Genomic DNA, 27,031 nt, shown 5'->3' on the forward strand with positions numbered 1-27,031 from the left:
ACTATTTAATTTTCAAAAATTCCTTAGCGTTGGAAGTCATTTACATGTTCGTTTCATCTTTTTGCGCTTAGTAAAGAGCTGTTTCGTTTTCATGTTGTACTTTTAGAACTAATAAAAAAAAAAAAAGAAGTACAGTGTGCTTTGAAAGTGTGTTCCAACATCGTTTGGAACATTTCTTGGAGGAAATAATGGTAATACTGAGACATAAAGGATGTGTAGGACTCTTAGTAAGAGGAGTTGTTTGGGATGAGACCTAGCAAGAGATAGCAAGCTGGTAGTATGTATAAAGGCCCTGTAGCGGAAAGGAGTTAGCTTTCTAAGCATGGAAAGGCCTGTGCTCAGAAGTTTACTGGGCAAGAGAAAGAGTGGGAGGGGAAGAGGGTGGTGGGTAGAGACAGGGCGAAGATTAGGTAGGGCTTTCTAGGCCATGTTACAGGCTTAGACTTTAAGAACAGTGGCAAGTGACATTATTGCATTTTAAAATCGATCTAATGAAAATGGGGAAGTTGGATTGGAGAGAAATAAGAATGCCTGCTGAGACCAGGGAGTGGGCTATTGCACGGTCTAGGCTAGAGTGGTTAGTCACTGTTCCTGGAAATGGAGTACTGTGCTGTGACTGGAGACATGAGTTGGAACCAGATGGCTTTAATCTTGTAGGCAGTGTGGAGTCAGTGGAGATTTTATAAATGGGAATGATTTGGCTAGATAAGATGTTTAAAAAACATAACAGGTAGCAGTGTAACCATTGGATTGGAGCACAGCAGGAATGATGTGTATACAGAAAAGAAATAGACTTGATGTGTTTGGTTTTAAAAAACGTTGGATTTCAAGATACCTGTAGGACATCCAGGTTGAGTAGTTGAGAATGTGGTTGGGAATAGAGGGCCCTTAGGACAGCCATGTGGTTCTGGTGTTCAGGTGGTGGCTGAGGCCTTTGTAGTAGGTTGATAACCTTAGTTCCTGGTATTTGTCTTTTATGCATATTTCACAACAGTTTGAATGCATTTGTTATGATTTTCTTAACATTTGTAAACTTGTTTGTGCTGCATACTAAGGTAGGTACTTTATATATGTTATCTCTTAATTCTTACATGTGTATGAGCATTATTATTATTATAATATTTTAAAGATGTGGCTGTTGAAGCTTAGAGAAGTTGAATAACTTCCTCGAGGTTACACATGTAGTAAGTGGTGGAGCTGAGGTTTGAATCCAGGCGGGCTCACTGCAGAACCTGTCCTCTTAACCACTACCATAAGCTACTCTGTGATTTTTGAACCAAACGAATAAACAAAACTGAGAATGACTGAATAAGAAAGCATTTATTGAACTTTTATGGAAGACCTGTGTATACTATACATTGATTGTGCTATAGATGCTTTAATATACTTCCTCATTTACGTTAACATTCACATGCTCTGTGAAGTATTTGGTATCTGTTCCATTTTAAAAATGAACAAACTGTGGCCCAGAGAGATTAAGTGACTTGCTCAAGATCATTAGTTAATGGCAGGGCCAGGGTTTAAAATTGGCTCTTTTGACTCCAAGGCTAGTATATTTGCTATTTTACTATTTAAAAATAAGGACTGTGTTGACTTAAAAATGAGAATTTTTCCCTTGGGGAACATGATTGAATTTAATGGTTATGTATCAAACTACAGTCTTGTTCTTACAAATAAATTATAGATCTTCAATGTTTAAAATTATGTGTTGAACTTAGAGGATAAACAGCTGAGAAAATTAAAATACTTAAAAATAATAACTTTTACTTGAAAGTGAAGTAAAGCCTTTTACTTCATTAAAATTATTTTAGAAGAGATAGAATGGGAAAATACTATCTAGCAAATTCATGTCCATTTTATAATATCTCTGAAGAAATCAGACAAAATTACAATACTGATATCTTGACTAGCTTTTCATTGTCAGTAGATAATTGTTAGCACTTGTAAAGGCCTACATCTTGATCTTAATTCAGTCATTTAATTTCATTCTTTTTGTTTTTCCCTTAGTTTTGAGAGGACAAATGAACATTGAGGTAATGAGGTGACACAGTATAAATGCATCTTAAATAGTGGCTTCTCTTAACACCAGAGTTCAAGACTTTTATTTTACCAGTACTGTTACTGCCTACTAAAAATCAGTGAAAGGCAATTAAAATAAGTATTAACTGTTTCACTGCTTCTTCAGGATCTCGGTTTGGAATAAATATTCTTTTTCAGTAAGCTCTTTTCAGAAAAGCTTAGTCTGAGGCACATTCTAAAAAAAAAAAAAAAAAAAAATCACCTGTCAGCTGCCTCCCTTTTATGCTGTCAGTTGATGATGTAGAATATCTTTTGGGTACTGAATGCCAGTAAAATAATGCTATATTCATGTTTCTTTTGGTTCATGGATACTCTAATGAGAGCTGTAGCCATGGGGTTTCTTATTACAGTGAAGAACAAACCTATCTCACTATGCTGGCAGAACCGTTCTGAAACAGATACTGGATTTTGATTGGTTGGCTGGATGTGAGAGAATTTTGAAGCAGTCTTTTAAGGTACTTTGGAATTTTAGAAAGCAATGAGTAGCTAAATCAACAAGCTTACTGTTCCACTATCTCTATCTTTGTTACAGTCATTTATTAATCTGCCTTTAAATTTGCATATGATTATGATCTATGTATATTATAAGAGTTGGTTGCTCAGCTTGTTTTTTAATAAATTTATTTTTTAAATTTATTTTTGGTTGCATTGGGTCTTCATTGCTGCACACAGGCTTTCTCTAGTTGCGGCCAGTGGAAGCTACTCTTCCTTGCAGTGTGCGGCCTTCTCATTGTGGTGGCTTCTCTTGTTGCAGAGCACGGCTCTAGGTGCCTGGACCTCAGTAGTTGTGGCTCGTGGGCTCTAGAGCGCAGGCTCAGTAGTTGTGGTGCACGGGCTTAGTTGCTCCGTGGCATGTGGGATCCTCCCGGACCAGGGCTCGAACCTGTGTCCCCTGCATTGTCAGGCGGATTCTTAACCACTGCGCCACCAGGGAAGTCCCTGATTGCTCATCTTTGAATGCTGCCTTCTGTCACCCAATACTGTTGTTGTTTAGCAGTCTTTAATTGTGTGCTCAACTCACATCATTTCTTGTAAAGACTGCTATACTGGGTGCTTGTAGATACTAGAAACAGTGAGCTTTCTTTAGACTGCATAGGAAAATCTTTCATTTTTTTAAGCTATATATGTGTTTTATTGTATGGTCTATATTTACTTACAAGGTATTTTTGTTTTCTATTTTTAGCTTTCTGTATTATCTGGTATTTTGACTTAGAAGGTTTTGGCCTTATGAGCATTTGCACATCTTTTTTATGTCTAGAATAAAAATTACAAAATGAAGCGATGGATCGAAAGAATATTTATGATTTGATGTGAAAATAACCTAACTGAAATATTTTTAAGTGATCTATAATTTACTTGTCTTTTTGGGAGAGATTATAATCAGCTCTTAAACTGTCAGCATTTATGCATCAGGTAGGATGCTTTCTGTTCCAAGTAACAGAGAGGCTAATCAAAACAGTAAGGATTTTATCATCTCATATAACAAGAAGTTCAGAGTTAGGGTGGTTCCAGGATTGGTTAACCTAGATCCCTCTTCTGTCTTTTCTGTGCAGTTTTCATGTTCTACTGTTTCGTTCTGAATTTCTTGATTTAGTTGTCCTTCCCTACTAGTATAGTCCCTAGGCAGTGTGTGGTTGACCTAGACTGTGTTTATGCCCATGAGGAGAAAAAAATGCTCTGGATTGCTTCTAAATATCCTAGTTTATTTTTGCTTTCATCTTTTATTTTCATCATTGAAACTAAAAGAATATGAATTTTCTTCTAAATACCTAATGATGTTTATTTTTCAATTACATATATAATTAAGGAAAATGAACATTAAAAAAAACATAGAGAATAACAAGTGTTTCTCTGTAGTCAGAAGCCCCTCAGACAATAAAGAAATCTGTCAGTAAATCCAGTTCACTCATTGTGATGTCTGTGGTATAAAATTAAAATGTGTTAAAGAGAGTAAATGCTCATGATGAAAATACAGTGTATGTAAATCATGAACTTTCAATCCAGGTAAATTAAAAGATAATTCTTCCTTTCATGAAAGAGAATCACCATTTTCTTCCAGATAACTACCTTTTCCTCTCATTGTAAGTTTTTTATAGGTTTACAATATCTGACGTATTTCTCTAAATAGTAAGTTAGCAGAATTTAAAATTGATCTTTTGTTTGTTTATGTACTTCTGTTTTGGGGCTTCGCTGTTTAGATGTTCCCTAGGTGGCAGCCAAGCCTAAGCTGCCCTCATTAATTTTATGATCAACAAATGGGTACTTGGAGTTGGAATATTGAATAATGACTATAAATTTTTAAGCACCTGATATTTGCCAAGTGCTAAACAGGTACTTTATCTCGATGAATCCTCACAAAACCCTATGTGAAATATATTATTCCCATTTTACAAATTTGAAAACGAAGGGTAAGAGAAATTTACTTGACTTTAGTCCAGAGTCATGTATCTAGTAGACAACTATGATATCTGGTAAGTAGACAGGAATTTGTATTTGGGTGTCACCAGGGGGGCCTCTCTCACATGTTTTGTACTGTCCCCCAATCTTTCTTGTGGGCACATAGAAAAGAATACTAACACCCCTTTGTTTGGGGTTTCCAGAGATTTTAAACTGTCATACTAGCCCACTTAGCCTTTAAGGAAACATTAAAATGTCAGCTGAATTCTTTTTTATTGGCATATAGTTGCTTGTAGTAATCTCTCATGATCCTTTGTATTTCTGCAGTGTCAGCTGATTTCTTCTTTTTTTGTTTTTCAGCTCAACACCTGATTCATCAAGTAGTTTATTTAATTAATATTTAATAAATAGGTGCCAGGTCCCTAGGGTGTGTCAGACTCTGTTCTGGGAATACAGTGATGACTAAAATCAGACATGGCCTCTGCCCTCCTGAAGATCACATTATAGTGGGTCAGGCGGGGGTAGGGGGGAGAGGGGATCTATATATATATATATATATATATTTTTTTTGATCATTTAAAAAAATTTTATTGGCATATATTTGATATATAATATTGTGTTAGTTTCAGATGTACAGCAAAGTGAATCAGTTACACATATACACACATCCACTCCGTTTTTTTTTTTTAGATTCTTTTCTCATATAGGTCATCACAGAGTATTGGGTAGTGTTCCCTGTGCTATACAACAGGTTCTTATTAATTATTTATTTTATATATAAAGTAGATATATATTTTATATATGTAATGGCCTATATGGGAGAAGAATATACAAAAAGAGTGGATGTATGTGTATGCACAACCGACCCATGAACCCCTATAGCTCTTTTTTGTTTTTTTTTAACATCTTTATTGGAGTATAATTGCTTTACAATGGTGTGTTACTTTCTGCTTTATAACAAAGTGAATCAGTTATACATATGTTCCCATATCTCTTCCCTCTTGCGTCTCCCTCCCTGCCACCCTCTCTATCCCACCCCTATAGGTTGTCACACAGCACCGAGCTGAGTGCTCTGTGGCTGCTTCCCACTAGCTCTCTACTTTATGTTTGGTAGTGTATGCCACTACCAAAGAGAGTCCATGCCACTCTCTCACTTTGTCACAGCTTACCCTTCCCACTCCCCATATCCTCAAGTCCGTTCTCTAGTAGGTCTGTGTCTTTATTTCCATCTTACCCCTAGGTTCTTCATGACATTTTTTTTTCTTAGATTCCATATATATGTGTTAGCATACGGTATTTGTTTTCTCTTTCTGCCTTACTTCACTCTGTATGACAGACTCTGGGTCCATCTACCTCACTACAAATAACGCAATTTCGTTTCTTTTTATGGCTGGGTAATATTCCATTGTATATATGTGTCACATCTTTATCCATTCATTCGATGATCGACACTTAGGTTGCTTCCATGTCCTGGCTATTGTAAATAGAGCTGCAATGAACATTTTGGTACATGACTCTTTTTGAATTATGGTTTTCTCAGGGTATATGCCCAGTAGTGGGATTGCTGGGTCATATGGTAGTTCTATTTTTAGTTTTTTAAGGAATCTCCATACTGTTCTCCATAGTGGCTAAACCAATTCACATTTCCACCAGCAGTGCAAGAGTGTTCCCTTTTCTCCACACCCTCTCCAGCATTTATTGTTTCTAGATTTTTTGATGATGGCCATTCTGACTGGTGTGAGATGATATCTCATTGTAGTTTTGATTTGCATTTCTCTAATGATAAATGATGTTGAGCATTCTTTCATGTGTTTGTTGGCAGTCTGTGTATCTTCTTTGGAGAAATGTCTATTTAGCTCTTCTGCCCATTTTTGGATTGGGTTGTTTGTTGTTTTGTTATTGAGCTGCATGAGCTGCTTGTAAATTTTGGAGATTAATCCTTTGTCAGTTGCTTCATTTGCAAATATTTTCTCCCATTCTGAGGGTTGTCTTTTGGTCTTGTTTATGGTTTCTTTGGCTGTTTGTTTGAAGTTTCATTAGGTCCCATTTGTTAATTTTTGTTTTATTTGCATTTCTCTGGGAGGTGGGTCAAAAAGGATCTTGCTGTGATTTATGTCATAGAGTGTTCTGCCTATGTTTTCCTCTAAGAGTATGATAGTTTCTGGCCTTACGTTTAGGTCTTTAATCCATTTTGAGTTTATTGTTCTGTATGGCATTAGGGAGTGATCTAATCTCATACTTTTACATGTAGCTGTACAGTTTTCTCAGCACCACTTATTGAAGAGGCTGTCCTGTCTCCACTGTATATTCCTGCCTCTTTTATCAAAGATAAGGTGACAATATGTGCGTGGGTTTATCTCTGGGCCTTCTATCCTGTTCCATTGATCTATCTTTCTGTTTTTGTGCCAGTACCATACTGTCTTGATACTGTAGCTTTGTAGTATAGTCTCTGAAGTCAGGGAACCTGATTCCTCCAGCTCCGTTTTTCGTTTTCAAGATTACTTTGGCTATTTGGGGTCTTTTGTGTTTCCATACAAATTGTGAAATTTTTTGTTTTAGTTCTGTGAAAAATGCCAGTGGTAGTTTCATACGGATTGCATTGAATCTGTAGATTGCTTTGGGTAGTAGAGTCATTTTCATGTTGATTCTTCCAATGCAAGAACATGGTATATCTCTCCACCTATTTGTATCATCTTTAATTTCTTTCATCAGTGTCTTATAATTTTCTGCATACAGGTCTTTTGTCTCCTTAGGTAGGTTTATTCCTAATTATTTTATTCTCTTTGTTGCAGTGGTAAATGGGAGTGTTTTCTTAATTTCACTTAAGATTTTTCATCATTAGTGTATAGGAATGCCAGAGATTTCTGTGCATTAATTTTGTATCCTGCTACTTTACCAAATTCATTGATTAGCTCTAGTAGTTTTCTGGTAGTATCTTTGGAATTCTCTGTGTATAGTATCATGTCATCTGCAAACAGTGACAGCTTTACTTCTTTTCCAATATGGATTCCTTTAATTTCTTTTTCTTCTCTGATTGCTGTGGCTAAAAATTCCAAAACTATGTTGAATAATAGTGGTGAGCGTGGGCAACCTTGTATTGTTCCTGATTGTAGTGGAAATGCTTCCAGTTTTTCACCATTGAGGACGATGTTAGCTGTGGGTTTGTTACATATATGGCCTTTATTATGTTGAGGAAAGTTCCCTCTGTGCCTACTTTCTGCATGGTTTTTTTTTTTATCATAAATGGGTGTTGAATTTTGTCGAAAGCTTTCCCTGCATCTATTGAGATGATCATATGGTTTTTCTTCTTCATTTGTTAATATGGTGTATCACGTTGATTGATTTGCGTATATTGAAGAATCCTTGCATTCCTGGAATAAACCCCACTTGATCATGGTGTATGATCCTTTTAATGTGCTGTTGGATTCTGTTTGCTAGTATTTTGTTGAGGATTTTTGCATCCATGTTCATCAGTGATACTGGCCTGGGGTTTTCTTTCTTTGTGACATCCTTGTCTGGTTTTGGTATCAAGGTGATGGTGGCCTTGTAGAATGAGTTTGGGAGTGTTCCTCCCTCTGCTATATTTTGGAAGAGTTTGAGAAGGACAGGTGTTAGCTCTTCTCTAAATGTTTGATAGAATTCGCCTGTGAAGCCATCTGGTTCTGGGCTTTTGTGTGTTGCAAGATTTTTAATCACAGTTTCAATTTCAGTGCTTGTGATGTGTCTGTTCATATTTTCTATTTCTTCCTGATTCAGTCTTGGCAGGTTGTGCTTTTGTAAGAATTTGTCCATTTCTTCCAGGTTGTCCATTTTATTGGCATGTAGTTGCTTGTAGTAATCTCTCATGATCTTTTGTATTTCTGCAGTGTCAGTTGTTACTTCTCCTTTTTCATTTGTAATACTATTGAGTCTTCTCCCTTATTTTTCTTGATGAGTCTGGCTAATGGTTTATCAATTTTGTTTATCTTTTCAAAGAACCAGCTTTTAGTTTTATTGATCTTTGCTATTGTTTCCTTCATTTCTTTATTTCTGTTTTGATTTTTATGATTTCTTTCCTTCTGCTAACTTTGGGGTTCTTTTGTTCTTTCTCTAATTGCTTAAGGTGCAAGGTTAGGTTGTTTATTCAAGATGTTTCCTGTTTCTTAAGGTAGGATTGTATTGCTATAAACTTCCCTCTTAGAACTGCTTTTGCTGCATCCCATAGATTTTGGGTCGTTGTGTCTCCATTGTCATTTGTTTCTAGGTATTTTTTTATTTCCTCTTTGATTTCTTCAGTGATCACTTCGTTATTAAGTAGTGTATTGTTTAGCCTCCATGTGTTTGTATTTTTTTACAGATCTTTTCCTGTAATTGATATCTAGTCTCATAGTGTTGTGGTCCAAAAAGGTACTTGATACAATTTCAGTTTTCTTAAATTTATGGAGGCTTCGTTTGTGACCCAAGATATGATCTATCCTGGAGAATGTTCCATGAGCACTTGAGAAAAATGTGTATTCTGTTGTTTTTGGATGGAATATCCTATAGATATCAATTAAGTCCATGTTGTTTAATGTATCATTTAAAGCTTGTGTTTCCTTATTTATTTTCATTTTGGATGATCTGTCCATTGGTGAAAGTGGGGTGTTAAAGTACCCTACTATGAATGTGTTACTGTCAATTTCCCCATTTATGGCTGTTAGTATTTGCCTTATGCATTGAGGTGCTCCTATGTTGGGTGCATAAGTATTTGCAATTGCTATATCTTCTTCTTGGATTGATCCCTTGATCATTATGTAGTGTCCTTCCTTGTCTCTTCTAATAGTCTTTATTTTAAAGTCTGTTTTGTCTGATATGAGAATTGCTACTCCAGCTTTCGTTTGGTTTCCATTTGCATGTAATATCTTTTTCCATCCCCTTACTTTCAGTCTGTATGTGTCTCTAGGTCTGAAGTGGGTCTCTTGTAGACAGCATATATATGGGTCTTGTTTTTGTATCCATTCAGCCAATCTGTGTCTTTTGGTGGGAGCATTTAATCCATTTACATTTAAGGTAATTTAAGGTAATTATCGATATGTGTGTTCCTATTCCCATTTTCTTAATTGTTTTGGGTTTGTTAGTGTAGGTCTTTTCCTTCTCTTGTGTTTCTTGCCTAGAGAAGTTCCTTTAGCATTTCTTGTAAAGCTGGTTTGATGGTGCTGAACTCTCTCAGCCTTTTCTTGTCTGTAAACGTTTTAATTTCTCCATCAAATCTGAATGAGATCCTTGCTGGGTAGAGTAATCTTGGTTGCAGGTTTTTCTCCTTCATCACTTTAAATATGTCCTGCCACTCCCTTCTGGCTTGCAGAGTTTCTGCTGAAAGATCAGCTGTTAACCTATGGGGATTCCCTTGTTTGTTATTTGTTGTTTTTTCCCTTGCTGCTTTCAATATGTTTTCCGTGTATTTAATTTTTGATAGTTTGATTAGTATGTGTCTTGGCGTGTTTCTCCTTGGATTTATCCTGTATGGGACTCTCTGTGCTTCCTGGACTTAAATCTTATTTCCTTTCCCATATTAGGGAAGTTTTCAACTATAATCTCTTCAAATATTTTCTCAGTCCCTTTCTTTTTCTCTTTTTCTTCTGGAACCCCTATAATTCAAATGTTGGTGCATTTATTGTTGTCCTAGAGGTCTCTGAGACTGTTCTCAGTTCTTTTCGTTCTTTTTTCTTTATTCTGCTCTGCAGTAGTTATTTCCATTATTTTATCTTCCATGTCACCTACCCGTTCGTCTGCCTCAGTTATTCTGCTATTGATCCCATCTAGAGTATTTTTAATTTTATTTATTGTGTTGTTCATCGTTGCTTGTTTCATATTTAGTTCTTCTAGGTCCTTGTTAAATGTTTCTTGCATTTTCTGAATTCTATTTCCAAGATTTTGGATCATCTTTCCTATCATTATTCTGAATTCTTTTTCAGGTAGACTGCCTATTTCCTCTTCATTTGTTAGGTCCTGTGGGTTTTTACCTTGCTCCTTCATCTGCTGTGTGTTTTTCTGTCTTCTCATTTTGTGTATCTTACTGTGTTTGGAGTCTCCTTTTTCATGCTGCAGGTTCGTAGTTCCCCTTGTTTCTGGTGTCTGTCCCCAGTTGCTAAGGTTGTTTCAGTGGGTTGTGTAGGCTTCCTGGTGGAGGGGACTAGTGCCTGTGTTCTGGTGGATGAGGCTATATCTTGTCTTTCTGGTGGGCAGGTTCACATCTGGTGGTGTGTTTTGGGGTGTCTGTGGCCTTATTATGATTATAGGCAGCCTCTCTGCTAACGGATGGGGATGTGTACCTGTTTTGCTAGTCATTTGGCACAGGGTGTCCAGCACTGTATCTTGGTGGTCATTGAGTGAAGCTGGGTCTTGGCGTTGAGATGGAGATCCCTGGTAGATTTTCACCGTTTGATATTACGTGGAGCTGGGAGGTCTCTTGTGGACTAGTGTCCTGAATTTGGCTCTCTCACCTCAGAGGCACAGTACTGACTACTGGCTGGAGCACCAAGAGCCTTTCATCCACATGGCTGAGAACAAAAGGGAGAAAAAGTAGAAAGAAAAAAAGGAAGGAAGGAAGGGAATAAAATAATGTAAAAAATATAGTTATTAAAATGAAAAATAATTAATAAGAAAAAAAATTAAAATAAAAAAGGATGGACAGGGCTCCCTGATGGCGCAGTGGTTGAGAGTCTGCCTACCGATGCAGGGGACACGGGTTCGTGCCCCGGTCTGGGAGGATCCCACGTGCCGCGGAGCGGCTGGGCCCGTGAGCCATTGCCGTTGAGCCTGCGTGTCCGGAGCCTGTGCTCCGCAACGGGAGATGCCATAACAGTGAGAGGCCCGCATACCGCAAAAAAAAAAAAAAAAAAATTAAAAAAGGATGGACAGAACCCTAGGACAAATGGTGAAAGCAAAGCTATGCAGACAAAACCTCACACAGAAGCATACACATACACACTCACAAAAAGAGGAAAAGGGGAAAAAATCATAGATCTTGCTCTTGAAGTCCACCTCCTCAATTTGGGATGATTTGTTGTCTATTCAGGTATTACGCAGATGCAGGGTCCATCGAGTTGATTGTGGAGATTTAATCCGCTGCCTCTGAGGCTGCTGGGAGAAATTTCCCTTTCTCTTCTTTGTTCCCACAGCTCCCTGGGTTCAGCTTTGGATTTGGCCCCGCCCCTCCATGTAGGTCGCCTTTGGGCGTCTGTTCTTTGCTCAGACAGGACGGGGTTAAATGAGCAGCTGCTTCTGGGACTCTGGGTCACTCAGGCCGGGGTGAGGGAGGGGTGCGGAAGCGGGGCGAGCCTGCGGCGTCAGAGGCCGGCGTGACGCTTCACCAGCCTGAGGCGCACTGTGCGTTCTGCTGGGGAAGTTGTCCATGGGTCACGGGACTCTGGCAGCGGCGGGCTGCACAGGCTCTTGGGAGGGGAGGTGTGGATAGTGACCTGTGCTCGCACACAGGCTTGTTGTTGGCGGCAGCTGCTGCCTTAGCGTCTTATGCCCGTCTCTGGGGTCCGCGCTGTTAGCCATGGCTCGTGCTCGTCTCTGGACGCGCCAGTCACTGGAGCTCCTTTAAGCATTGCTTTTAATCCCCTCTCCTTACGCACCAGGAAACAGAGAAGAAAAAGTCTCTTGCCTCTTCGGCAGGTCCATACTTTTTCCCGGACTACCTCCTGGCTAGCCGTGGTGCACTAACCACTTCAGGCTGTGTGTTCACGCTGCCAGTCCTCTCCCTGCGCTCCGACTGAAGCCTGAGCCTCAGCCCTCAGCCCTCACCCACCCCGGCGGGTGAGCAGACAAGCCTCTTGGTCTGGTGAGTGCCCGTCGGCACCGATCCTCCGTGTTGCTGCGCTCTCCTCCGTGGCTCTGAAGCTTCCCCCGCTCTGCCACCTGCAGTCTCTGCCTGCCAAAGGGCTTCCTATTGTGTGGAAATCTTTCCTCCTTCTCAGCTCCCTCCCATAGGTGCAGGTCCCATCCCTATATTTTCGTCTCAGTTTTTTCTTTTGCCCTACCCGGGTACGTGGGGAGTTTTTTGCCTTTTGGGAGGTCTGAGGTCTTCTGCCAGCGTTCCCACATCTTCTTTATCCATTCGTGTGTCGATGGGCATTTAGGTTGCTTCCATGACCTAGCTATTGTAAATAGTGCTGCAATGAACATTGGGGTGCATGTGTCTTTTTTTTTTTTAACATCTTTATTGGAGTATATTTGCTTTGCAATGGTTTGTTAGTTTCTGCTTTATAACAAAATGAATCAGTCATACATATACATATATCCCCATATCTCTTCCCTCTTGCATCTCCCTCCCTCCAACTGTCCCTATCCCACCCCTCTAGGTGGTCACAAAGCACTGAGCTGATGCATGTGTCCTTTTGAATTATCATTTTCTCTGGGTATATGCCCAGTAGTGGGATTGCTGGGTCATATCGTAATTCTATTTTTAGTTCTTTAAGTAACCTCCATACTGTTCTCCATAGTGGCTGCATCAATTTACATTCCCACCAGCAGTGCAAGAGGGTTCCCTTTTCTCCACACCCTCTCCAGCATTTGTTGTTTGTAGATTTTCTGATGATGCCCATTCTAACCGGTGTGAGGTGATACCTCATTGTAGTTTTGATTTGGCATTTCTCTAATAGTTAGTGATGCTGTGCAGCTTTTCATGTGCCTCTTGGCCATCTGTATGTCTTCTTTGGAGAAATATCTATTTAGGTCTTTCCCCCATTTTTGGATTGGGTTGTTTGTTTTTTTAATATTGAGCTGCATGAGCTGTTTATATATTTTGGAGATTAATCCTTTGTCCGATGATTCATCTGCAAATATTTTCTCCCATTCTGATGGTTGTCTTTTCGTCTTGTTTATGGTTTCCTTTGCTGTGCAAAAGCTTTGAAGTTTCATTAGGTCCCATTTGTTTATTTTTATTACCATTACTCTAGGAGGTGGATCAAAAAAGATCATGCTGTGATTTATGTCCTCTAAGAGTTTTATAGTGTCTGGTTTTACATAGGTCTCTAATCCATTTTTAGTTTATTTTAGTGTATGGTGTTAGGGAGTGTTCTAATTTCATTTTTACATGTAGCTGTCCAGTTTTCCCTTATTGAAGAGACTGTCATTTCTTCATTGTATATCCTTGCCTCGTTTGTCATAGATCAGTTGACCATACGTGCATGGGTTTATTTCTGGGCTTTCTGTTCCATAGATCTGTATTTCTGTTTTTGTGCCAGTACCATATTTTCTTGATTACTGTAGCTTTTTTGTATAGTCTGAAGTCAGGGAGTCTGATTCCTCCAGCTCCATTTTTTTCCATCAAGACTGCTTCGGCTATTTGGGATCTTTTGTGTCTCCATACAAATTTTAAGAGGTTTTCTTCTAGTTCTGTAAACAATGCTATTGGTAATTTGATAGGGGTTACATTGAATCTATAGATTGCTTTGGGTAGTATAGTCATTTTCACAATACTGATTGTTCCAGTCTAAGAACATTGTATATCTCTCCATCTGTTAGTATCATCTTTAATTTCTTTCATCAATGTCTTATAGTTTTCTGCATACAGGTCTTTTGTCTCCCTAGGTAGGTTAATTCCTAGGTATTTTATTCTTTTTGTTGCAGTGGTAAGTGGGAGTTTTTCCTTAATTTCTCTTTCAGGTTTTCATCATTAGTGTATAGGAATGCCAGAGATTTCTGTGCATTAATTTGGTATCTTGCAACTTTACCAAATTCATTGATTAGCTCTAGTAGCTTTTTGGTGACATCTTTAGGATTCTCTCTGTATAGTATCAGGTTATCTGGAAACAGTGACAGTTTTACTTCTTCTTTTACAATTTGTATTCCTTTTATTTCTTTTTCTTCTCTGTTTGCCATGCCTAGGACTTCCAAAAGTATGTTGAATAAAAGTGGTGAGAGTGGACATCCTTGTCTTGTTCCTGATCTTAGAGGAAATGCTTTCAGTTTTTCACCATTTAGAATGATGTTTGCTGTGGGTTTGTCATATATGGCCTTTATTATGTTGAAGTAGGTTCCCTCTATGCCCATTTCTGGAGAGTTTTTATCATAAATGGGTGTTGAATTTTGTCCGTAGCTTGTTTTGCATCTATTGAGATGATCATATGGTTTTTATTGTTCAATTTGTTCATATTGTGTATCACATTGATTCATTTGCGTATATTGAAGAATCTTTGCATCCCTGGGATAAATCCCACTTGATCAGGGTGTATGATCCTTTTAATATGTTGTTGGATTCTGTTTGCTAGTATTTTGTTGAGGATTTTTGCATCTATGTTCATCAGTGATATTGGTTTGTAATTTTCCTTTTTTGTAGTATCTTTGTCTGGTTTTGGTATCAGGGTGATGGTGACCTCATAGAATGAGTTTGGGAGTGTTCCTTCCTCTGCAATTTTTGGAATACTGAGAAGGATGGGTTTCAGCTTTTCTCTAAATGTTTGATAGAATTCACCTGTGAAGCCATCTGGTCCTGGACTTTTGTTTGTTGGAAGATTTTAAATCACAGGTTCAATTTCATTACTTGTGATTGGTGTGTTCATATTTTCTGTTGCTTCCTGGTTCAGTCTTGGAAGGTTATACATACCTTTCTAAGAATTTGTCCATTTCTTCCAGGTTTTCCATTGTATTGGCGTAGAGTTGCTTGTCGTAGTGTCTTAGGATGCTTTGTATTTCTGCAGTGTGTGTTGTAACTTCTTCTTTTTCATTTCTAATGTTATTGATTTGGGTCCTCTCCCTCTTTTTCTTGATGAGTCTGGCTAATGTTTATCAGTTTTGTTTATCTTCTCAAAGAACCAGCTTTTAGTTTTATTCATCTTTGCTGTTGCTTTCTTTGTTTCTATTTCATTTGTTTGTGCTCTGATCTTTATGATTTCTTTCCTTCTCCTAACTTTGGGTTTTATTGGTTCTTCTTTCTCTAGTCCCTTTAGGTGTAAGGTTAGATTGTTTATTTGAGATTTTTCTTATTTTTTGAGATACGCTTCTATTGCTATAAACTTCCCTCTTAGAACTGCTTTTGCTGCATCCCATACGTTTTGGATCATCATATTTTCATTGTCATTTGTCTCTGTGTATTTTTTTATTTCCTCTTTGATTTCTTCAGTGATCTCTTGGTTATTTAGTAACGTATTGTTTAGCCTCCATGTGTTTGTGCTTTTTATGTTTTTTTTTCCTGTAATTGATTTCTAATCTCATAGCATTGTGGTGAGAAAAGATGCTTGATATGATTTTAGTTACCTTAAGTTTACAGAGGCTTCATTTGTGACCCAAGATGTGATCTATCCTGGAGAATGTTCCGTGTGCATTTGCGAGGAAAGTTTAATCTGCTGTTTTTGGATGGAATGTCCTATAAATATCAATTAAATTTGTCTGGTCTATTTTGTCATTTAAAGCTTCTTTTTCCTTATTTATTTTTATTTTTGATGATCTGTTCATTTGTGTAAGTGAGGTGTTAAAGTCCCACACTATTATTGTGTTACTGTCGATTGCCTCTTTTATAGCTGTTAGCAGTTGTCCTATGTATTGAGGTGCTCTTGTGTTGGGTGCATATATGTTTACAATTGTTGTATCTTATTCTTGGATTGATCCCTTGATCATTATGTAGTGTTCTTCCTCGTCTCTTGTAATTTTCTTTATTTTAAAGTCTATTTTATCTGATATTAGTATTGCTACTCCAGCTTTCTTTTGATTTCCATTTGCATAGAATATCTTTTTCCATCTCCTTGCTTTCAGTCTGTATGTGTCCCTAGGTCTGAAGTGGGTCTGTTGTAGACAGCATATATATGGGTCTTGTTTTTGTATCCATTCAGCAAGCCTGTGTCTTTTGGTTGGAGCATTTAATCCATTCACGTTTAAGGTAATTATTGATATGTATGTTCTATGACCTTTTTCTTAATTGTTTTGGGTTTGTTTTTGTAGGTGCCTTTCTTCTTTTGTGTTTCCCACTTAGAGAAGTTCCTAATTTAGCATGTGTTGTAGAGGTGGTTTGGTGGTGCTGAATTCTCTTAGCTTTTGCTTGTCTGTAAAGCTTTGATTTCTCCATCGAATGTAAATGAGATCCTTGCTGGGTAATCTTGGTTGTAGTTTCTTCCCTTTCATCACTTTAAATATGTCATGCCACTCCCTTCTGGCTTGTAGAGTTTCTGCTGAGAAATCAGCTGTTAACCTTGTGGGAGTTCCCTTGTATGTTATTTGTCTTTTTTCTCTTGCTGCTTTCAGTAAGTTTTCTTTGTACTTAATATCTGCCAATTTGATTACTGTGTGTCTCAGCTTGTTTCTTCTTTGGTTTATCCTGTATGGGATTCTCTGCGCTTCCTGGACTTGGGTGGCTATTTCCTTTCCCATTTTAGGGAAGTTTTCCACTATTATCTCTTCAAATATTATCTCTGGTCCTTTCTCTCTCTCTTGTCCTTCTGGGACTCCTATAATGAGAATGTTGTTGTATTTAATGTTGTCCCAGAGTTCTCTTAGGCTGTCTTCATTTCTTTTCATTCGTTTTTCTTTATTCTGTTCCACAGCAGTGAACTCCACCATTGTGTCTTCCAGGTCACTTATCCATTCTTTTGCCTCAGTTATTCAGCTGTTGAGTCCTTCTAGTATAGTTTTCATTTCTGTTACTGTATTGTTCATCTCTGTTTGTTCTTTAATTCTTCTACATCTTTGTTAAACATTTCTTGCGTTGTTTCGATCTTTGCCTCCCTTCTTTTTCCGAGGCCCTGGATCATCTTCACTGTCATTATTCTACATTCTTTTTCTGGAAGGTTGCCAGTCTCCACTTAATTTAGTTGTTTTTCTGTGGGTTTTTCTTGTTCCTTCATCTGGTACCTAGCTCTCTGCCTTTTCATCTTGTCTATCTTTCTGTGAATGTGGTTTTTGTTCCACAGGCTGCAGGATTGTAGTTCTTCTTGTTTTTGCTGTCTGCCCTCTCTGGTGGATGAGGCTGAGAGGCTTGTGCAAGTTTCCTGATGGACTTGTGGTGGGTAGAGCTGGCTGTTGTTCTTGTGGGCAGAGCTCAGTAAAACTTTAATCCACTTGTCTGCTGATGGGTGTGGCTGGGTTCCCTTCCTGTTGGTTGTTTGGCCTGAGGCGACCCAACACTGGAGCCTACCTGGGCTCTTTGGTGGGGCTAATGGCGGACTCTGGGAGGGCTCACGCCAAGGAGTATTTCCCAGAACTTCTGCTGCCAGTGCCCTTGTCCTCACGGTGAGAAACAGCCACACCCTGCCTCTGCAGGAGACCCTCCAACACTAGCAGGTAGGTCTGGTTCCGTCTCCTGTGGGGTCACTGCTTCTTTCTCTGGGTCCCAGTGCACACGCTACTTTGTGTGTGCCCTCTGATAGTGGAGTCTCTGTTTCCCCCAGTCCTTTCGAAGTCCTGCAATCAAATCCTGCTAGCCTTCAAAGTCTGATTCTCTAGGAATTCCTCCTCCTATTGCCAGGCCCCCAGATTGGGAAGCCTGACGTGGGGCTTAGAACCCTCACTCCAGTGGGTGGACTCCTGTGGTATAAGTGTTCTCCAGTTTGTGAGTCACCCACCCAGCAGTTACGGGATTTGATTGTATTGTGATTGCTCCCCTCCTACCGTCTCACTATGGCTTCTCCTTTGTCTTTGAATGCGGGGTCTTTTTTGGTGAGTTCCAGTGTCTTCCTGTTGATGATTGTTCAGCAGTTAGTTGTGATTCCGGTGCTCTTGCAAGAGGGAGTGAAAGTACGTCCTTCTACTCCGCCATCTTGAACCAATCTCGGGAGCACAGAGTGTTAATCTGGTTAATCTGGTCCAGCAGAGCACCAGAGAAGTCCCTTAATTTGCTTTTTTATAAGGTATAATCTTAGATACCAATTTGATATTCAGTTATTGAAAATTAGCTACAAGATAATGTTTTTCATTTAATTTTCTTCTCTTGATTTCTATTGTATATGCAAAAAAGGTATAAATACATTTTAAGGGAATAAATATGTGAAATAGTGGACACAGTAAATAAAGTACTCATTTTCTAATCATAAATATTAATGTAATACATTATATCATGCTTAAAAATACATTTGTTAGTAGTAATAATCACTTTTCCTCAAATATTTGTATATATACAGTATTTTATTCTAGCCTTGTGTAGTACTTACAGCATGTATAATTTCAATTTTCCTGTTATAAAAAGTCACTTTTCCTTAGAAACTGTCGTGTACCAAAGGTTGTGCCGCTACTTTAGTGACATTGTCTGGAGCTAGGACCCATATTTTCTCACTTCACTTGTTATAGACCTTCTCAGTCACATAGTGCTTTGAAATTAGAAGCAAGTTATGAAGAAAAAGTAATTGGAAATTGCACAAAATGCTAAAGTAGAAGGAACGTTTCAGTAAGGTTTAAAGTTCATGCTTTCTATCTTTCAGGATTTTAATTTTCTGACTAATTTTAAAAGTGGCCATTAGTTTTTTGTTGTGTGTAATAACTTTTTTCCTTATCACAATGATGTTTATTTTGGAAAAAATAAACTAATTTTTAAAAACTGGCCACAGTTTATTAATTTCAGTAACGTGAATATACAGTGCCATCTTGTATCTGTGCACACCATACCTACAAAATTTTAAAAATAATACTAGAATTATATATTTTCTGCCCACAACATTATATTGTGAACATTGTTATAAAATGTTCAATTTAATGGCTATGGTATTTCATTATATAGACAGGTCATGCCTATATGCTTATAGTCTTTTCCCTGTTCGTTTTCACTGTTTTGGGTGCATTGGGATGAACATCCATAAATGTATATATATCTTTGTCATTGTCTTATTACTTCCTTAGAATAAATTCTTGAAAGTAGAATGGTTTTTTCAAGGGAGGCTGAAAGATTTCTGTTTGAAAAAATTTTTTAATGTTGGCCAAGTTGTTTAAAGCCTTATGTCTTAAGGATAATTTGGGGCTATTCATTTGCAACAATAATAATAAATGTTCCTTGGGGCTTTGACTCTGCCTCTTCATTTTACATTTTATCCATAGGTGAGCACATTGTTTTTCACAAGATTCCCCAAAGTGTATTTTTTTGCTCTAAGGTCTGAGTGTTATATCTAGCTTCCTTTTTGACATTTCCAGCATATGATCCCTGACTATCTCAAGTTTATTATATCCAAAATTGAATTCTTAAGTTCTCCTCTTTTATTTATTTATTTTTAAGTATTTTATTATTTACTTATTTATTTAATTTTTGGCCGTGTTGGGTCTTAGTTGCGGCACGTGGGATCTTTGTTGTGGCACGTGGGCCTCTCTCTAGTTGTGGTACATGGACTTCTCTTTACTTGTGGTGTCCGGGTTTTCTCTGTCTAGTTGTGGTACGCGGGTTTTCTCTCTCTAGTTGTGGCATGTGGGCTCCAGAGCATATGGGCTCTGTAGTTGCGGCACACGGGCTCAGTAGTTGTGGTGTGTGGGCTCAGTAGTTGTGGTGCGTGGGCTTAGTTGCCCTGTGGTGTGTGGGATCTTAGTTCCCCAACCGGGGATTGAACCTGAGTCCCCTGCAATGGAAGGTGGATTCTTTACCACTGGACCACCGGGGAAGTCGTGTCCCCCCCCCCCCGCCCCCGTCTTTTAAAGAGGTAATGAATCATTAAAGATTTTCTCTTGATAGAAACCTGTTTATCTATTAAAAAGGTTCAGTTGTTGATTATACATAGTTACTTTTATTACAAAGTTTATTTTAGTAACTTTTGAAAAAAATTAATAAATAATTGATTTACCAGCATCACCAAAATGGGGTGTTCTGATAAACTCAAAGATTGGTGTTAGTAAAGGCCAAGTTTAAAAAGTAAAGATTCACCTTCTGTTTGAAGTCCATGCTCTTAAAATATTTATTTACTTAAGCAACAGTGTTCTTTAAAACAGTAAATATAATTGATTTTAAAAGACTGAACATCTGCAATCAGTGTTAGTGTGGTCTGAGTCTGAGTGCCAGATTCTGTGATATCTTTTAAATTAAGACAGTAGATCCCAAACTGGGAATTTTTCAGAATTTCTTTAAAAAATTTGTTATTGAGGTATAGTTGTTTTACAATATTATATAATTTTTAGGTGTGCAACATAGTGATTCACAGTTTTTAAAGGTTATATTCCATTTATAGTTATTATAGGAAATCTTTTTGAAAATCTAGTTCCTGCTTTTAATAAAATGACATACTAAAAATTTTTTTTCAGTTAACTGAAAGTTCAGTTTAAATTAATTTTTTTTACTGTAATAACATTACTTGAATACATTTAATTAGAGATTCCTTTTTCCCCCTCTAGGATATATATTACTTTCTCTGTGGAAAAAATACCCATCTGTGTTTGCTAAAGATAGGTTTTAGTTCTAAAGGTAGGTTTTAAATGTTGCCATTTCTGGCAAAACTCACTGTACAGAAAAATCAGTACTCATTTGACCTAAAGAGTTAGTGGTTATGTTGAATTAATAAAATCTGAATACTGTAATCATTTTAAAGGTGTGTACATACTTTTCGGGGGAGTATTTGTATTCTTTTAAATTGTGGTAAAATATACATAGCATAGTACTTACCATTTTAACCATTTTTAAGTATTCAGTCCAGTGGCATTAAAATAAATTCACATTGCTGAGCAGTGATTACCACAGGCCATCTCCAGAACTTTTTCATCATTCCATACTGAAACTCTGTACCCGTTAAACACTAACTCCCCATTCGTTCTTCTACTCCCTATCCCTCCCCATCTCTGGCAATTCGCATTTTACTTTCTGTCTCTGAATTTGACTACTCTAGGAATCTCATATAAGTGGAATTACATAATATTTGAGTTTCTGCAACTGGCTTATTTCACTTAGCATGATATTTTCAAAGTTCATTCTTGTTGTGGTTTGTGATAGGATTTCCTTTTTTAAGGCTGAAAAATATTCCATTGTATATATATATATATATACCACATTTTGCTTCTTTGTTCATTTGCCAGTGGATGTTTGGGTTGTTTCTATCTTTTGACTATTGTGAATAATGCTTCTATGAACACTGGTGTACAAATATGTTGTTCGAGTCCTTGCTTTCAGTTCTTTTGTGTGTATACTTAGAAGTAGAATTGCTGGTTCACGTAGTAATTCTATATTTAATTTTTTAAGTAACCACCATACTTTTTTCCACAGCAGGTGTACCATTTTATATTCCCCAAAACCAATGCATAGGGGTTCCAGTTTTTCCACATGTACCTTAACACTAATTTTCTGTTTCTTATTTTTCTTTTTTATTTGTTTCATAAAATAGCTATCCAAATGGGTGTGAAGTGGTATCTCGTGGTTTTGATATGCATTTGCCAAATGATCAGTCATGTTGAGCATCTTTTCATGTGCTTATTGGCCATTTGTATACTTTAGAGAAGTGTCTATTCAAGTCCTTTGCCTGTTTTTAAAATTGGCTTGTTTATTTTTTGTTGTGGAGTTTTAAGGGCGCTTTATATATTCTGGCTATTAATCTCTTATCAGATATGTAATTTATAATTATTTTCACCCTCTGTGGGTTGCTGTTTTACTCTGTTGATAGTGTCCATTGACACTTTTTGACATTTGACCATGTATACATGGATTTATTTCTGGGCTCTCTGTTCTGTTCCATTGGTCTGTTATGTCTGTCTTTATGCCAGTACTGTACTGTTTTGATTACTGTAGCTTTGTAGAAAAATTTGAGATTAGGGAGTGTGAGTTTTCCAATTTCTTCCTTTTCAGTATTGTTTTGGCTGTTGTTTCTTGATATAATCCATATGAATTTTTGGATGGCTTTTCCTATTTCTGCAAAAAAAAAAAAATAATTGGAATTTTGATAGGGATTGCATTGAATTTGTATTGTCAGGTTAACAAAATTGTCTTTCAGTCTATAAAGTGAGATGTCTATTTATTGTGTCTGCTTTAATTTCTTTATCCATCTTTTTTAGTTTTCAATGTGCAAGTCTTTCACTTCCTTGACTAAAGTTTACTCCTGAGTATTTTATTCTTTTTGATGCTATTGTAAATGGAATTATTTTACCATTTCAGAGTATTAGTGAATAGAAATGCAGCTGATTTTTGTGTGTTGATTTGTATCCTAGTATTTTGATGAATTTATTTATTCTAACAATGTTTTTTTGTGGAATCTTTAGGGGATTCTACATATATGATCATGTCATCTTCAGACAGATAATTATACTTCTTCCTTTCCAGTTTGGATGTTTTGTTTGTTTTAGAAGTGAGTATGGTGTAAGCTTTGGGGTTTTTCTATTATATATTTTTATTAAGTTGAGGTAGTTTCTTTTCCTAGTTGGATGTTTTTATCATAAAAGGGTAGTATGTTTTGTCAAATCCTTTTTCTGCATCAATTGAGATGGTTATGTGGTTTTTCTCTTTCATTCTCTTAAGGTGGGATATCACATTGATTAATTTTAGTATGTTGAACTGTTCTTGCACTCCAGCAATAAATCCCACTTGGTCATGGTGTACAGTCCTTTTGCTATGCCGCTGAATTTAGTTTGCTGGTATTTTGTTCAGGATTTTTGCATCATTGTTCATAGGGATATTGATCTGTACTTTTTTTGTACTGTCTTTGGTTTGTTATCTGGACAAAGCTGACCTTAGGAAGCGTTTCTTCCTCTTCAGGTTTTGGGAAGAGTTTGAGAAGGATTGGTGTTAGTTCTTCTTTAAATCTTTGGTAGAACCCACCAATGAAGCCATCAGGTTGAGTATTTTTCTTTTTCAGGAGATTTTTGATTACTTACTCAATCTTCTTACTAATTGTAGATCTATTCAGCTTCTCCTCCCTCCCTCCCTCCCAGTATTGGTAGGTTTTGTGTTTCTAGGAATTTGTCCATTTTATCTAGGTTATTACATTTGTTGGCATACTATTGTTACAGTACTCTGCTACTATCATGTTTATTTCTGGTAAGTAATGTCCCCACTTTCAATTCTGATGTAAGTTATTTCAGTCTTCTCTCTTTCTTAATCCATCTAGCTAAAGGTTTGTCAATTTTTTTAACCTTTTTCAAAACCAACTCTGGTTTTATTGATTTTTTTACTCTGTTTTTCTATTTTCTCTCTCTGTTCTGCTGTTTATTATTTCTTTCCTTCTGTTAGCTTTGAGTTTTCTCTTGGGGCACCCCATCTTAATTACTATGGCTTTATAATAAGTCTGGTAAATGATGGTATGTGAGTCTTTAAGCTTTACCCTTCAAGGTAGCCTTCAATATTCTTATACCTTTGTATTTCCAAATGGATTTTAGAGTAATACTGTCAGTTTCTGCATATAGTAAAAGAAAACCTGCTGGTATTTTGATTAGGATTGTATTGAATCTCTAGATTAATTTGGGGAGAATTGACATCTTTACAAAATTGAAACTCTGAGAATCTGCAAATGTGAATTTGTTATTTAGTATATTTTAAATTTCTCTCAGGATCAAGATTTTTTGTTTGTTTTCTGTGTTTTGTTTTAGGTAAGTGAAATAATAGCATCTTTTTTTTTTTTTTTTTTTGGTGCCACTGGGAACTCTTCAGTATGGAAGAAAAAATTGACATTGAAGGAAGGAAAAGAAGAATTGTTGGAGTCAAGATCTTAAAAGGAAGGAAGGCAGAGTATATGAGACAGATGCTGGTGGGTTGATAGTTGTGATGGCAGGAATTTGAGGAGCTTCTCTTCTGATTGCTTTTTTTTTCCTGTCAGTAGAATAGGTAGCAAAGTTATCAGCTGAAAGTGAGGATTAAGGATGGGTATTGCAGATGTGAGGAGATAGAATATGGCATTAAATAATCAACTAGGAAATTGGGAAATGGAAGATTACTGGGCAGTATGAAGGGAATATTTAAGATTTGAGATTCATGACCTTCATGAATTTTGTCAGATTAATTAGCCTAGTTAGCATGGTTGTTTATTTTTCAGCCATATTCAGCTACATAGGAGCAGGCCCTCCTCAGGGGTGAGGTTTCTCCCAGGAAATGTGGCAGAAGGAGGGAGAGTGGGAGCCAAGGGACTAAGGATATATGAAAATTAAGCTGGATAAGGAGGCATGTAAGAAACATAGAGTGGGTGAGGGACAGTGAAAACATGGTAGGCTTAATAAATTGTGGAACGTAGTGGGATCAAAAGATTGTTGGAATTAGGTTATTAGAGACTGTAAGCTGGAAATACAGGAGGTGGTGGTTAGAGTCCTACATGCCATTTTAATTTCATGCCAGTAATAATTTACGGTACTGTCAGGTTTTTGTTGGTTATTGTATTGATATTAATCTTTGTTTGATAAATATATGTATAGGACAGTCCAGATTCCTTTATCTAAGACCTTTGGGGCCAGATATGTTTTGGATTGCTTCCTTTTTTCCTCCATTACTCTTTTTAGGAGTTATCAATTTTTATTTTTCAAAAAACTAACTTTTGGCTTTGTTAATCTCTGTTGTATGTTTGTTTTCTATTTCATTACTTTTTGCTCTTACCTTTATTTCATCATTTGTACTGTTTTGGGGTTTAGTTTGTTCTTTTTGTTACTCTTTCAGATGGTTGCTTAGAATATTGGTTTTTGGCCTTTCAAGTGTATATGTATTTTAAAGCTAAAATTTTTCCTCTTAAGAATAGTTTCAGCTGCATCCTATGTATTTTAATAGGAAGTGTTTTAATAGCATTCCATTAAAATTTTTTTTCTAATTTTCACTGTGATTTCTTCTTTAACCCATGGGCTATTTAGAAGTTTATTGCTTAATTTTCACATATATAAGGATTTTCTAGTTATATTGTTGTTATTAATTCATAGCTCAATTTGAGCTCAGAGAAACATGTCTGTTCTTTGAAATTTGTTAACCCTTAGTTTTGGTCCAGCGTATGGTCGTTTTTGGTAAATGTTTTTTACGTACTTACAAAGAATGTATTTTCTGCATTTGTTAGGTATAATGTTCTGTATGTCAGTTAGGTTGTTAATTGTAAAGTTCAAATCTGTTCCTGTTTCTTCTAGTCTGCTTGTTCCTTGTTTTGGTGTGCTTGTTCCTTTCTCCTTTACTGAGAAAGCTGTGTTAAAATCAACTTGCTAGGGGCTTCCCTGGTGGCACAGTGGTTGAGAGTCCGCCTGCCGATGCAGGGGACACGGGTTCGTGCCCCGGTCCGGGAGGATCCCACATGCTGCGGAGCGGCTGGGCCCGTTAGCCATGGCCGCTGAGCCTGCGCGTCCGGAGCCTGTGCTCCACAACGGGAGAGGCCACAACAGTGAGAGGCCCACGTACCGCAAAAAAAAAAAAAAAAAAAAAAAAATCAACTTGCTAGAATTGTGGACTTCACATAGTTCTTTTCATGTTGGCTTTATATACCATACTGTAGTTTCTTAGTTTAAGTTTATTTAGAAAAAGTATTTTTTAATCTGTAAAATTCAGTACAATATTTTAGCAAACTGGTCTATGGGGGAAAGTCACAAATTACCTTCCAAATGTAATTTGTTGAATATTAGAAGCACGTGTAGACATTTTGAAACATCTGCTTAGTGTCAACAAAGGGAATATGCATCTCTGATGTTTCTGGCAATAAGAAAGATATTACAATATTGTAAGCTTTTGAGCTATTACCTGCCATGAGTGTTTGTTTTGAATAAATTTCTAATTGCCTTTCATATTTGGTCCTTGATTTTGCTTAAATTTGTAGAATGCCCCAAACATGATGAGAAAATGTTAAATGGTGGAGAAGGAAAACAAAGCCAGGGAGAAAATTATTGCATATGAAGTCATATAGTGTGCATTTTACATCCTAACCATGATAATTTACTATGATAAATGGACATTTTCTATGTTTAGTTAAATTTTAAAAGAGAAGTGATTGGGGGTTATCAGTTGATATGTAACGTAATTTTTCCTATTTAAAATATTGGAAAACAAGTTCCTAGTTAGGGTTTTGCACAGAATATCTGCTTTTCAGGAAAAGATACCTGACTTAGGTGTTACCAGGTGCATTCAAATTTAGAATTGCTGTGCCTTCCTGGTGAATTGAACTTTATTGTAATGAAATATCCCACTATATTCTTATCCATATCTATATATCTATCTATCTCATGCATCAAAGTTTTCTATGGTAAAGTATAGCCACACAAGCTTTCTTTTGGTTTGTGTTTTATAAAAGATATCTTTCTCCATGCTTTTATGCTTATTCTTTCTGTATCCCCATGTCAGATATATCCTCTATAATCATCTTATAATTAGGTTTTATTTTTTTAAAATCTTATTTGGATTATTTATTAGTCCATTTTCCCCCTCTGTTAGCTTGTTAGCTGTACAGGTGGCTCTTCATGTCTGCGGGTTTTGTACCCATGGATTCATCCAACTGTAGATTGAAAATATCCAGGAAAAAAAATTACAGAAAATTCCCAAAAGCAAAGCTTGAATTTACTGCATGCCAACAACTATTTACATAGCATTTATATTTTATTATGTATTATAAGTAATCTAAGGATGATTACAAGTATATGAGAGGATTTGTGTGGGTTATATGCAAATGCTATGCCATTTTATATAAGGAACTTGCGCATCCTCAGATTTTGGTATCCTCTCAGAGTCCTGGAACCAATCCTCTACAGATACCAAGGAACGACTATA

At 37.0% G+C, this 27,031-nt stretch overlaps 1 protein-coding gene across 12 annotated transcripts in view; it reads left to right on the forward strand.

Annotated features, from left to right (window-relative positions):
• The window catches only part of MEF2A (myocyte enhancer factor 2A), a 174,604-nt gene that overhangs the window by 50,815 nt on the left and 96,758 nt on the right, over window positions 1–27,031 (forward strand). For 2 of the 12 annotated variants that reach the window (XM_027083213.1, XM_027083211.1), the window contains one exon: window positions 23,966–24,062. The exons of 9 other annotated variants lie outside the window; for them this stretch is intronic. The gene's annotated coding sequence lies outside the window, so the exon portion shown is untranslated. Of the gene's footprint in view, window positions 1–17,682; window positions 17,716–23,965; window positions 24,063–27,031 lie in introns of those variants that run through there. One more of the 12 variants, XM_027083214.1, reaches the window with a different exon arrangement.

This window comes from Aethalodelphis obliquidens, unplaced genomic scaffold, assembly GCF_003676395.1.
Source record: "Aethalodelphis obliquidens isolate GAN/ISIS:26980383/991018 unplaced genomic scaffold, ASM367639v1 scaffold49, whole genome shotgun sequence".
In the NCBI taxonomy this organism is placed as follows: Eukaryota; Metazoa; Chordata; class Mammalia; order Artiodactyla; family Delphinidae; genus Aethalodelphis; species Aethalodelphis obliquidens.